Source organism: Asparagus officinalis, chromosome 3, assembly GCF_001876935.1.
Source record: "Asparagus officinalis chromosome 3, Aspof.V1, whole genome shotgun sequence".
In the NCBI taxonomy this organism is placed as follows: domain Eukaryota; kingdom Viridiplantae; phylum Streptophyta; class Magnoliopsida; order Asparagales; family Asparagaceae; genus Asparagus; species Asparagus officinalis.
The window spans coordinates 74,723,615-74,735,769 of NC_033796.1; positions in this window are offsets into that span (position 1 = coordinate 74,723,615).

A 12,155-nucleotide genomic window follows, 5' to 3' on the forward strand; every position below is an offset into this window, starting at 1 on the left:
TCAGATGACTCAATTTTTTTTGCAATTGAAACCTGTAAGGTATTTGTTGACTCGACAGCCTGACTGGGGTACAACGCTGCATGGGGTAACTTCTTTTGCTTTTTGGCAACTTTGAATAACTACCTATACAATTTGTCTTTGATTTTCTCACTCAAGATCAATATATTGACTTGATCGTCGAAGAAACAACCGAAGAACCTAACTCCGCCCTCTTACGAGTTTTTATGTGTAGATAAGAGCAGCGAGTTCTGAAATCAGTCATCTGAAGGAGTTTAAGGACCCTAAACACTCTCAACTCTGGCATAAACTCCCTATTTGATAAACTGACATCAACAGTTTGGCACCCACCATAGGGCCTTCCTTCTTCTTCGAGCAAGATGTCTGGTTCTGAGCGCCCTGGTAGGTCGGTTAATCCTATCCTAAAGAACGACGTGCAGATTACGTCACTCAAGCCAAGTTAGAGGAATCTGCTCAGCAGATCTCCCAGTCTTTCCAGCAGTAATTCGTGACGTTCACTAATGAGCTCCTCAATCGAATTCCTCCCCAACAAACTTCTTCATTAGCTGCTCTTACACTACCAACGGGTCAGCCAATAGTTCCTCCTTTCCCAGCACATGCCGCATCAGCGAGACATCACAGAGACTACATCGAGTACATGTCTCCACCGCCACGCTAGCAAGCTCACTTTGTGGATCCTCATCAGCACTATCCACAATTTGTGGAAGCAACAGAAGAGAGCCCTAGTCCTAATCGTGCTGGCCAAGAACATGTCGCTGGAGGAACATCACGAGGCCCTCGGTATTATTATTCCACTCCAGGCCCGTCAACCACCAATTTGGCATCTAGTTATGATCAGTCTTTCCGGCCAATCACCGAGGCCATTGGGGGGAACACCCCCCTCACCGACGAAATCATGAATGTCACTTGTGAGAGATTCAAGATGTCTCATGTGGAGAAGTACAATGGTGTGAAGGAGACCCGACTGAGCACGTTCAGAGCTACTATGACATAATGACTATGCTGAAACATTAGAGCCAATCATTTACAGCTGCTCTCCCATTACCTTAACGGGAAGCGTCAATTTATGGTAAAACTCGCTGGTGAAGAAGTCCATTAATAGCTTTGAGTAGCTCAACTAGAAGTTCGTTTAATGAGGATAGATAAGTTGTTCTTTATTCTAGAGAGATTGTGAGAGAGAGATTTTGTAATCTTTTATTCCTTATAATCTAGAGAATGTATTTTTCTTCACAAATTGAATTGTGTTGTGTGTTCCTACTGTTTTCTTCTCATCTATACTTTTGATAATTCCGTGATCAAAGGTGTTCGCTCGGCGACTCGTATCAAGTTAGTATCAGAGCAATCAGATCTTGTGAAGGGGTAATCCTGTGTATGGTCCTTACTCGATCACAATACAAGAAGCTAGGCAAGATCCTTATTTCTTTGGAAGAGATCCAGAAATCAAGAAAGAAGAAGATGGCGGATAATGACAACTCAGTGAGGCTTGATGCATTAGAGAAACTGATCGAAATAATTGGGTCAACTCTCATACAGCTCGTCGAACTCATCCACGGAGGGACCAAAAGGGGGAATCTTCTTCGAAGTCCAAGAAGAAACCTGTAGAGTTAGGTGGGGAGAGTGGAAATTTAGATTTCGATGTGGAGGTCAAGGCCGTCAGGCTGTTCCACATCAAGGGGGGGTAATGGTTCTTACCAAAATTTGAAGATTGATTTTAAAGTAGAGATTCTTGTTTATGATGGGAGCATTAACGTTGAAATGCTTGATGATTGGATCGAGTGTATGAAGACTTATTTTACTCTTTATGGCTATTCGTTTAAAGAGAAGATTGTTTTTGTAACATTGAAGCTTTCAGGGCACGCGTTGATGTGGTGGAAATCCTATTGCAAGTAGGAGAATAAAGCGATGTCGTGGAACAAGTTCAAGGAGTTACTAAGAAAGTAGTTCTACCCGTGGGATTTTTTAAAGAGTGTTGGTACAAGTGGTATGACTTGCACTAAAGATTCAATCAAACCATTCAAGAATACACGACTGAGTTTCAACAACAAACGATGGTCCTTAAAATTGCAACGGAGGAGTACTCGGTCTTTATGAAGTATATGGTGGGTTTGAATGAATACATTCGGAAGGAGATGAAGCTATTCACGGTTGAGTCGATTGCAGAGGCGAGCATGAAGGCTATTGCCATAGAGGGAAACTAGAAGAAAGGCAACGAGACAAAGGAGTATGTCAAACAAGTGGGGGGCAAGTCTAGTGGATCCCAACCTAAAGAGGAGAAGAAGAAGGGCGACCCAGGAAAGGTAGGATTGACTTGTAATCTCTGCAAGAAGACATGGAACGTAGCTGATCGATGCTGAGAGAAGTATCATCATCTGAAGCTGAAAGGGTTGAAGAAGAAGGAGGAGAAAAAGGCATACGTAGTGGCAAAGGGTCCGAAGGAAGTCCCCAGGATGACATAGCCCAATAGTAGTCTTAACCTTATGGTAGTGAAGCAGGCCGCGAAGGAAGACGAGGACCCCAGGGAGCAGCTCTTTGTTCTTAAGTTGTAGGTGAAGACCAGTTTGGTTGATGCCATAGTTGCTTCAGAGAGTCAGAAGAATTTGATATCCAAGACCCTGATTTAGAAGTTGGGTCTGAAGACGGTCAGGCATCCAAAACCTTATCCTTTAAGGTAGATTGAGAAGGAGGTGAGGCTGAGTGTGATCAATCAATGCACTTTCAAATTTGCACTCCACGAGTCGTATATTAACGAGGTCACGTGTGATATTGTTCCATTAGATGTTTGCTAAGTTATACTGGGCAATCCTTATTTTTGGGACATGTACGTGATCTATGACAGGCGGGCCCAGAAGTATACGTTCACCAAGGATGATGATCACTTCATAATTCATTTGGCATCTCTCACAGGAGACGAGTTTGGTGATGGTGACTCAAGCGAAGAGTCTAGTGAATATGAGCAAGAAGTTTGTTTTATTGTTCATTAGACCTTATGAGGAGCAGCTGAGTAGGGTGTGCTTGATTACCTTGAGCAAGCTTTAGAAGGAAGATCTTGATAGGTTAAAGGCCAAGTATGCGGACTTGTTTTTGTAGATCATAGGACTACCACCGAGGCAGAGTGTGGAGCACGAGATTATGTTGACGGGAGAGAGTTTATTGTCGAATATAGGTCTCTACCGCACATCTGTAAAGGAATCCGAGGAGATCAAGAAACAAGTTCAGGAGCTTCTATAGATGGGAGTGATAGTGCTGAGTTGTTCGCCTTGTAGGTCACCAGTTTTGTTGGTTCCTAAGAAGGATGGAGACTGGCGCATGTGCGTGGATTACGGGGCGCACAACAAGATAACGGTCAAAAATTCTTACCCACTACCATGGATAGATGATCTTATGGACCAGTTAGATGGGGTGAGGTTTTTCACGAAGGTAGATCTTAAGTCTGGCTATCACCAGGTGAGGATTCGAGAGGATGACACTTGGAAAACTGTGTTCAAGACTAAGCAGAGTTTGTTTGAGTGGTTGGTGATGTTGTTCGGGTTGTGCAATGCTCCAGTGACCTTTATGAGGCTTATGAATGATTTGTTATGACCTTTTATAGAGGATTTTGTAATAGTCTACCTCGATGATATCTTGGTGTATAACTATAGGCTGTCTAAAAATAACTACAGATAGCTGATCTCCATAGATTCAACAGATGATGAAAGATACAATCTGACGTCCTTCACATCAACAAGCGGAAGTTACAATCAGACGACCTATGCAAACAGTCAATGAAAGTTATAATGTAAAGACTTTCACAGCAACGTGTTTGAGTTACAAATTGACGACTCACACATTCTACAAAGGCCAAGTGTAAAGATTACAAAATGACAATCTGCACAGAAGTCAAAGGAAAGAGATTACAATTGACGATCTCTATAAATCCAAACACGGAGGTCGCCAGACGTGGAGGTCGCTAGACGCGGAGGTCGCCAGACGCGGAGGTCGCCAGACGCGAAGGTCGCTAGACAACTGATTTTTATCCTTCACCTACCACCCGCCCGCCTAAACTAGAACACAATCCAACAAATATCATACGCCAACAGTAAATTTGACACCTGCCCCCGGTACGCCTAGCCTAAGCCAACAAATTTTAGAGGGACATTTTCTCGCTACGCCCATGTTATCTTCATTGACAATAACAATCCAACAACTACAGCAAACTTGCACTAGGCAGGACTCACGAAAATTCAGGAGCAAACTGCAATAATCACAGCCAGCCAAATAAAAATCCGCGAATGCTACTAGCTAAGCAACTACAAATTGTCTACTGCCCAGCAAATCAAATGAGAAAATACGAAATTAATTTGAAACAGGATAAACATACAAACGATATTACCATGCTCATTACTGCAGACGGCCTGTGGACAGTAGCTACTTTCGCTTCTTATTTGAAGCCTCCACCAGATTTTCAGTTAATCGAACACACGAGAAGGCATCCCATTCAAGCAGATTGACGCTTGCAGCACAGAGAAACGTCTTCCACAGAAGACAGCAACCAACGAAGCCAGCCTCCAAGAAGACTGCAACCCAGCAAAACAGCACCAGAACGCAGCCGCAGAGAAACAGCCTTCAGCCCCAGAAACATCACAGCCACAGAACAGCCATCAGTCGCGGCTTGATCAATAAATGCAACAACTTCACAACCTTTTAATTTGCGCCACTTAAGATCATATGCTTCAAATAACAAATAATAGACAGCTCCCCTGTAAGTTATATAATACCAACTTCTTTAAACAAGTGCAAACGTACTCGCAACTTTATCTTATGGCCTATGAACCCAACAACAAAGAGAAGAAAACTGCACACTACAGCTTCAACTTTTGCCCACAGCATTTACAAGTGTATAATTAGGCCAGGCGTGCCAGCTTAAAAGCAGACGATGGCGCCTTAAAAACCAACTACTCATAATTGAGGAAGAAATCAACAATTAACTTGAAGCAGCCAACAACCATCAAGCAAGCTAAACATAGCTTACCAAAGCCAGACAAAAGGGCCTGGCTCATATAAAACTAAGCGCTGCAATCACCCCCAAAACACCAAACTATATATATTATTAATAGTAGCAAAGTACCAAGCGAGCACACCCAGCATGGCAAAGGTACTTGACAGATAGAAGTGCATACAAGTGGCAAGCTCTCGCGAATATCATCCTCCCCCGCTTCGCTAGCAGCTCATAGGAAAACTTTATCGCAAGTGCACAAGATACACCATTCAGTAACGGAAGCAACAGATACCTCGAATGATCCAAAGCTCAAAAAAGGTCGGCCGGTACTAATGGCTGAGTCGAAACACCCATTTGAATACATTCCCTTGTTGATCAGATTCCATGAACGCGATGGCCAGAAAATTCATCACAGCCTACTGCTAAAAATACAATTTGATTACACGAACACCACTCTACAAGAATCTTAATACCAATGGACCTTCAAAAAGCACACAAGATTTTACAAATAGCTTTCAAGAGTGAATGAGCATGAAGAAAAGCTTTGCAAATATTATAAAACAGATTGGAAGACAACAATGAGCATAAATAATCTTATCAAAACGAATCAACATATGCCATCAAACGTTAATAACATATGCCAAAAAGGAAATGACGCCACCTGAGCAAACCCACACCTTGAGCTTTGAAAGGAACTATATAATTAACCAAATAGCTTCACCAATTATTCGCCGCAAACTCTCGCAGCCACATTTTATTTGAGTTCATCCTACAGTAAACGAGTGAGTTTAATTGTTCATACAGTAAATGATTAGATTTTAATATTGAAGTCGCTAAACATTATATAATTTACAAAATCTATAATTCAATTGGTATTATTCTATTTGTCGCATATCTGAAATCACTTTAAAAGAGTGTTTAAGCGTCAAATGCCAGGATGTTAAACCATTTGCTAAAATCATCATGGATGGAGAGTTTCAACATTAGGCGTCTATACATGCTCTAAGATTCATAATATTTTTGTTTGGCTTGCAACTTCATTATAGGAAAAGCCAAATTCCTAAACAGCCCTAATATCTTGTTTGCGATTTCAAACCAAATTATTGCGGATTCCAACAATACAAAAAGAACCTACTTAATTATCCCAAACTTATAAACCACACCAAAATGTCAATTTAATTTTGCTTACACCAAACAAACCCTTTCGAGTCCGGCGCATGCCCGGATGACATCAAACACGCAAGTTCGTACTTTTTTAGGTTTTCATGCCAACTCTCACCAGCTTAACAGAGCGAGCTCTTAACCATGGAGATAAAAGATAACGTAATATTAAACTTATTCCATCATGAAAATTACGTCAATACGGAATCTGCGCTAAAATTATGTAGTTTCTAACTTAAAAATTACAAGAACACACATAGAGAGAGATAATACAGATAATTCTGTAGTCGAATCTGAAGGCTTGAAATGAACACAAACACGACCGGTCTATTTAACTCAAAATCATCAAGAAACCAATAAAATGCAGACTCAAATTTCGTAAATTAGGTGATGCCTCGAATAAATCGTCAGGCGGCGTTATGTGCGAGATGTAATAAATATATTCGAGAAACTAGGCCCGTCACAATAGTACTCCAGCGCATTTCAATTCTAGCATATTAGTAGACACTCGCAAGATTCAAACTTTACCAGTTGAATTCGCACGAAAAAGTACTGAAAACGGGATTGTGCAAGTTTTATGTTGACCTGGCTGCAGTCGCAGGCAGATCTCCAGAGCCGGAACGGCATCTACTCTAAACCAGCAGAAAACCAGAAGGCAAAAGAGCACAGCAATAGGTGGAGAGAACCGGGGTTGAAAAATTTAAAGCACCCCGTACGCATCTCCCCCAACAACACACAAAAAAATAAATTTTATTAATGAAGGCGACCTGCCATGCGCAGCCGCACCCAACATGGGCCAAAGTAGTTCTGCGTCGTAGGAAACACATTACGAGCTTACAAACTATCCAGATCACTGCGTCTCTCGCAGCAAGCCAGACCCCCAGCGGTACCCAAAACAATTACATTCGCACCTCTCTCAATTTAATTTTTTCTTACAACAGAATGGCTACACAGCGCACGATCGTCAAATCCTCTACAGATCGGGCCAGCAGACGCGGGTAGCATCGGGCCAGATCTCCCCATCAAAGGCGAAATCAGCCGAGATCGGCATGCCCGAAGCGAACAGACATCGCCGACTTGAAACAACCCATTCCAGATCTCACCCGATTCGCCCGGATCTGAGGCGAACGAGTCAACACCTCGTAGATTTGCGAACGAAAATCTCCGCCAAGCATAGATGCACTCAAAGCCTAACCACCTGCCCCAAAAACTTCAAAAAAGAAATTTTTTTGGGGGGAGAGCGAGAAAAAAAAACATGCAGCTTTAAGTAAATCGAACGAAATCCCACCAAAAGACCCTCGGTATCTATGGCCGGGGATAAACAACGGAGGAGGGGAGGCGAGGCGCCTAAAGAGAGCGGCCAAGGGATGGAGAATAGGAAAGTAACGAGAGCGCGATGGCGCCCTCTATTTTATTGGGTTCCTCAACAAGATCGCGGCGTGACGAAATTAAGCGGTGGGACACATCGACGGCTGCAAAACGCTGACACGTTTGACGCTGGGTTGACAACCAGTTTCAATTAACCTTTAGCGTGAAAACCTCTGTGCCCACGCAACCCTAACTTCCATCACCTCTTTCAATGTTGTGGGCACCATGCTAACCTAAATACGGGGGCCGCGTAGTCTTGTTTTTTGCCGTGCCGGCTGTTTTCATCTATTTAGCCTTTTTTTTTTTTTTAACTTAAGTGGTTGGAATTGCCGCATTCCTCGGCAGAGGGTTGCGTTCGAATCTTTCTTAAGCGCTGCCGCACATGGCGGCTGCATTTACGTCCACTTGCTTACGCCATAAGAGTTGTTCGAAACGATCCAGGCCTCCTTGCCATTTCGTGAAGGCCGTTTCTATTTAGACTTTGAACACGCAGCAGGATTTGTTTCCACTCATTTTTACAGACACGTTTAATGCCAAATCATGCCATAGCCATATGACAATCGGTGTGGATTGTTTCGTTTGCTCTAAAATGCGTTGTTCGTGTTGCGAGGAGATTAGTACTCCCAAGGTTGAACTGCTATTTGGCCGATTAACTTATACTCAACAAGCTTGTGCGCCTAGACTTTGCTTAGTTAAGGAAAGTATGGTAATACTATTTGGATTGGGCTTTTTTGTAGCCCTCCATTCCCATTAGCCCAGAAACAATTGCAGGCCCACTACTCCTCTATCCTGCCTAGAGCCTCGCTTTCATCCTTCGGATTGAAACCCCACGCCTGCTACGCTGTTATAATATTTTTTAGCTTTAAATGCTATGAGGCCTCATTTTACAAATTGCAGAGACAAAATTGTGTTTAGGCCCCTTTACAAAACTGAACGCTCTCATTAGCATTTTTATTAGTATCTATCCTCAACTAATGGACTGTCCCATTCCGCTATTTTCTCACTCAATTTGTATTAACCTTTAGATTCAAGCTAAAAATTAACTCCTATCCCTCTTCTTCTTCTTGCGCCGATTTTTTGCAAAACTTTCAGGATTATTACAGTTTTTTTAACTTTCTAGGAATTTTTCTGCAAAATTTTTAGGCCTTTTGCAACTTTTAGATTTTGGGCGTTTGGTACTAATTTTTGCGGTAGACATTTGTATCTATTGAAACTTCTGGAGCGCGATTTCTACACAACGTTTTTGGGATTATTTGTAATATCTATAATTTTAAGGGGCCGTGTTCTGCCAAACTTTTAGATTATTTACAATTTCTAAAATTTGGGTTTTTTTTGTTTTTTTTTTTGGTCGAAGATGATGCTGTTGTTGTGTGGCGTGCGGGCAAGGGGTTTGGTTTGAGATTTTTGGGGGTCATTGCCAATTTCAAAAATAACTAAATCTAGGTTTAACTAATCTCAATATTAAACTTTGCCATTATTGCTATATCCTAGAAAAATCAACAAGTGCTAATCTCCCCAAGAGAAGCTGACACGTGCTCTCCCCCCCTCCCAACCCCCCCCCCCCCCCCCCGCCTAAATCAGACGAATAGAGGCCTGCCGACGACTCAAACTACTCCTATGGCTTTAGTGTTAGCCGGCAAATTGCCGTACCCGAGTGAAAAGGAGATACTTATCGGCCAACCCAGATCAGCTCTACAAGCAGCCCGCACTCAACATATTGTGTCAGCCGACTGCTCTCGTATTTATTGCTCTAACAAAAGCATCATTATTCTAGCCCCATAGTCTTTATGACTCATCGAACCCAGTCAGCTCCAAAACACCTGTTATCATTCCCTCATTAAATGTTCAGATGACTCAATTTTTTTTGCAATTGAAACCTGTAAGGTATTTGTTGACTCGACAGCCTGACTGGGGTACAACGCTGCATGGGGTAACTTCTTTTGCTTTTTGGCAACTTTGAATAACTACCTATACAATTTGTCTTTGATTTTCTCACTCAAGATCAATATATTGACTTGATCGTCGAAGAAACAACCGAAGAACCTAACTCCGCCCTCTTACGAGTTTTTATGTGTAGATAAGAGCAGCGAGTTCTGAAATCAGTCATCTGAAGGAGTTTAAGGACCCTAAACACTCTCAACTCTGGCATAAACTCCCTATTTGATAAACTGACATCAACAGTTTGGCACCCACCATAGGGCCTTCCTTCTTCTTCGAGCAAGATGTCTGGTTCTGAGCGCCCTGGTAGGTCGGTTAATCCTATCCTAAAGAACGACGTGCAGATTACGTCACTCAAGCCAAGTTAGAGGAATCTGCTCAGCAGATCTCCCAGTCTTTCCAGCAGTAATTCGTGACGTTCACTAATGAGCTCCTCAATCGAATTCCTCCCCAACAAACTTCTTCATTAGCTGCTCTTACACTACCAACGGGTCAGCCAATAGTTCCTCCTTTCCCAGCACATGCCGCATCAGCGAGACATCACAGAGACTACATCGAGTACATGTCTCCACCGCCACGCTAGCAAGCTCACTTTGTGGATCCTCATCAGCACTATCCACAATTTGTGGAAGCAACAGAAGAGAGCCCTAGTCCTAATCGTGCTGGCCAAGAACATGTCGCTGGAGGAACATCACGAGGCCCTCGGTATTATTATTCCACTCCAGGCCCGTCAACCACCAATTTGGCATCTAGTTATGATCAGTCTTTCCGGCCAATCACCGAGGCCATTGGGGGGAACACCCCCCTCACCGACGAAATCATGAATGTCACTTGTGAGAGATTCAAGATGTCTCATGTGGAGAAGTACAATGGTGTGAAGGAGACCCGACTGAGCACGTTCAGAGCTACTATGACATAATGACTATGCTGAAACATTAGAGCCAATCATTTACAGCTGCTCTCCCATTACCTTAACGGGAAGCGTCAATTTATGGTAAAACTCGCTGGTGAAGAAGTCCATTAATAGCTTTGAGTAGCTCAACTAGAAGTTCGTTTAATGAGGATAGATAAGTTGTTCTTTATTCTAGAGAGATTGTGAGAGAGAGATTTTGTAATCTTTTATTCCTTATAATCTAGAGAATGTATTTTTCTTCACAAATTGAATTGTGTTGTGTGTTCCTACTGTTTTCTTCTCATCTATACTTTTGATAATTCCGTGATCAAAGGTGTTCGCTCGGCGACTCGTATCAAGTTAGTATCAGAGCAATCAGATCTTGTGAAGGGGTAATCCTGTGTATGGTCCTTACTCGATCACAATACAAGAAGCTAGGCAAGATCCTTATTTCTTTGGAAGAGATCCAGAAATCAAGAAAGAAGAAGATGGCGGATAATGACAACTCAGGGAGGCTTGATGCATTGGAGAAACAGATCGAAATAATCGGTTCGACTCTCACACAACTCGTCGATCTCATCCATGGAGTGAGCAAAAAAGGGGAATCTTCTTTGAAGTCTAAGAAGAACTCTGTAGAGTCCGTTGGAAGGAGTGAAAATTTAGGTTCCGATGAGGAGGTCGAGACCGTCAAGACTGCTCCACGTTAAGGGTGTAAGGGTCCTTACCAGAATCTGAAGATTGATTTCAGAGTAGAGATTCATGTTTATGATAGGAGTATTGACATCGAGAGGCTTGATGTTTGGATCTAGCGTATGGAGGCCTATTTCACTCTTTATGAATATTCGTCAAAGGAGAAGATTGTTTTTGCGACATTAAAGCTATCCGGACATGCATTGACGTGGTAGAAATCCTACTGCAAGCAGAAGAAGAAAGCGGTGTCATGGAACAAGTTCAAAGAGTTGCTAAGAAAGCAGTTCTACCCGGTGAGATTCCTTGAAGAACATTGGTATAAGTGGTACGGCTTGCGCCAAAGATTCAATCAAACCGTTCAAGAATACACGACTGAGTTTTAATAACAAGCGATGGTCCTCAACATTGCGACAGAGGAGTACTCTATTTTTATGAAGTATATGGCGGGTCTGAACGGATATATCTGGAAGGAGATGAAGCTGTTCACGGTTGAGTTAATTACAGAGGCGAGCGTGAAGGCTATTGCCATTGAAGGCAAACAGAAGAAGAGCAAGGAGACGAAGGGAGAAGTCAAGCAAGATGGAGGCGAGTCTAGTGGTTCCCAACCGAAGAAGAAAAATAAGAAAGGTGATCCAAGGAAAGCAGGACTGATTTGTAGTCATTACGAAAAGACATGACATGTTGCTGATCGATGCTGGGAGAAGTATCCTCATCTAAAACCGAAGGGGTTGAAAAAGAAGGAGGAGAAAAAGGCATACGTGATAGCACAAGGTCTAAAAAAAGTCCTAGGGATGATAGAGCCTAACAATGGTCTTAACTATATGGCAGGGAAGCAGGCTACGAAGGAGGACGAATACCCCAGAGAGCAGCTCTTTGTTCTTAAGTTACAGGTAAAGACCAGTTTGGTAGATGCCATAGTTAATCCAGGCAGCAATAAGAATTTGATATCCAAGGCTTTAGTTCAGAAGCTAGGTTTGAATACGATCAAGCATCTGAAACTCTATCCTTTAGGGTGGATTCAGAAGGAGTCGGGACTGAATGTAGTTAATCAATGTACTTTCAGATTTGCACTCCATGAGTCGTATATTAACGAGGTCACGCACGAAGTAGTTC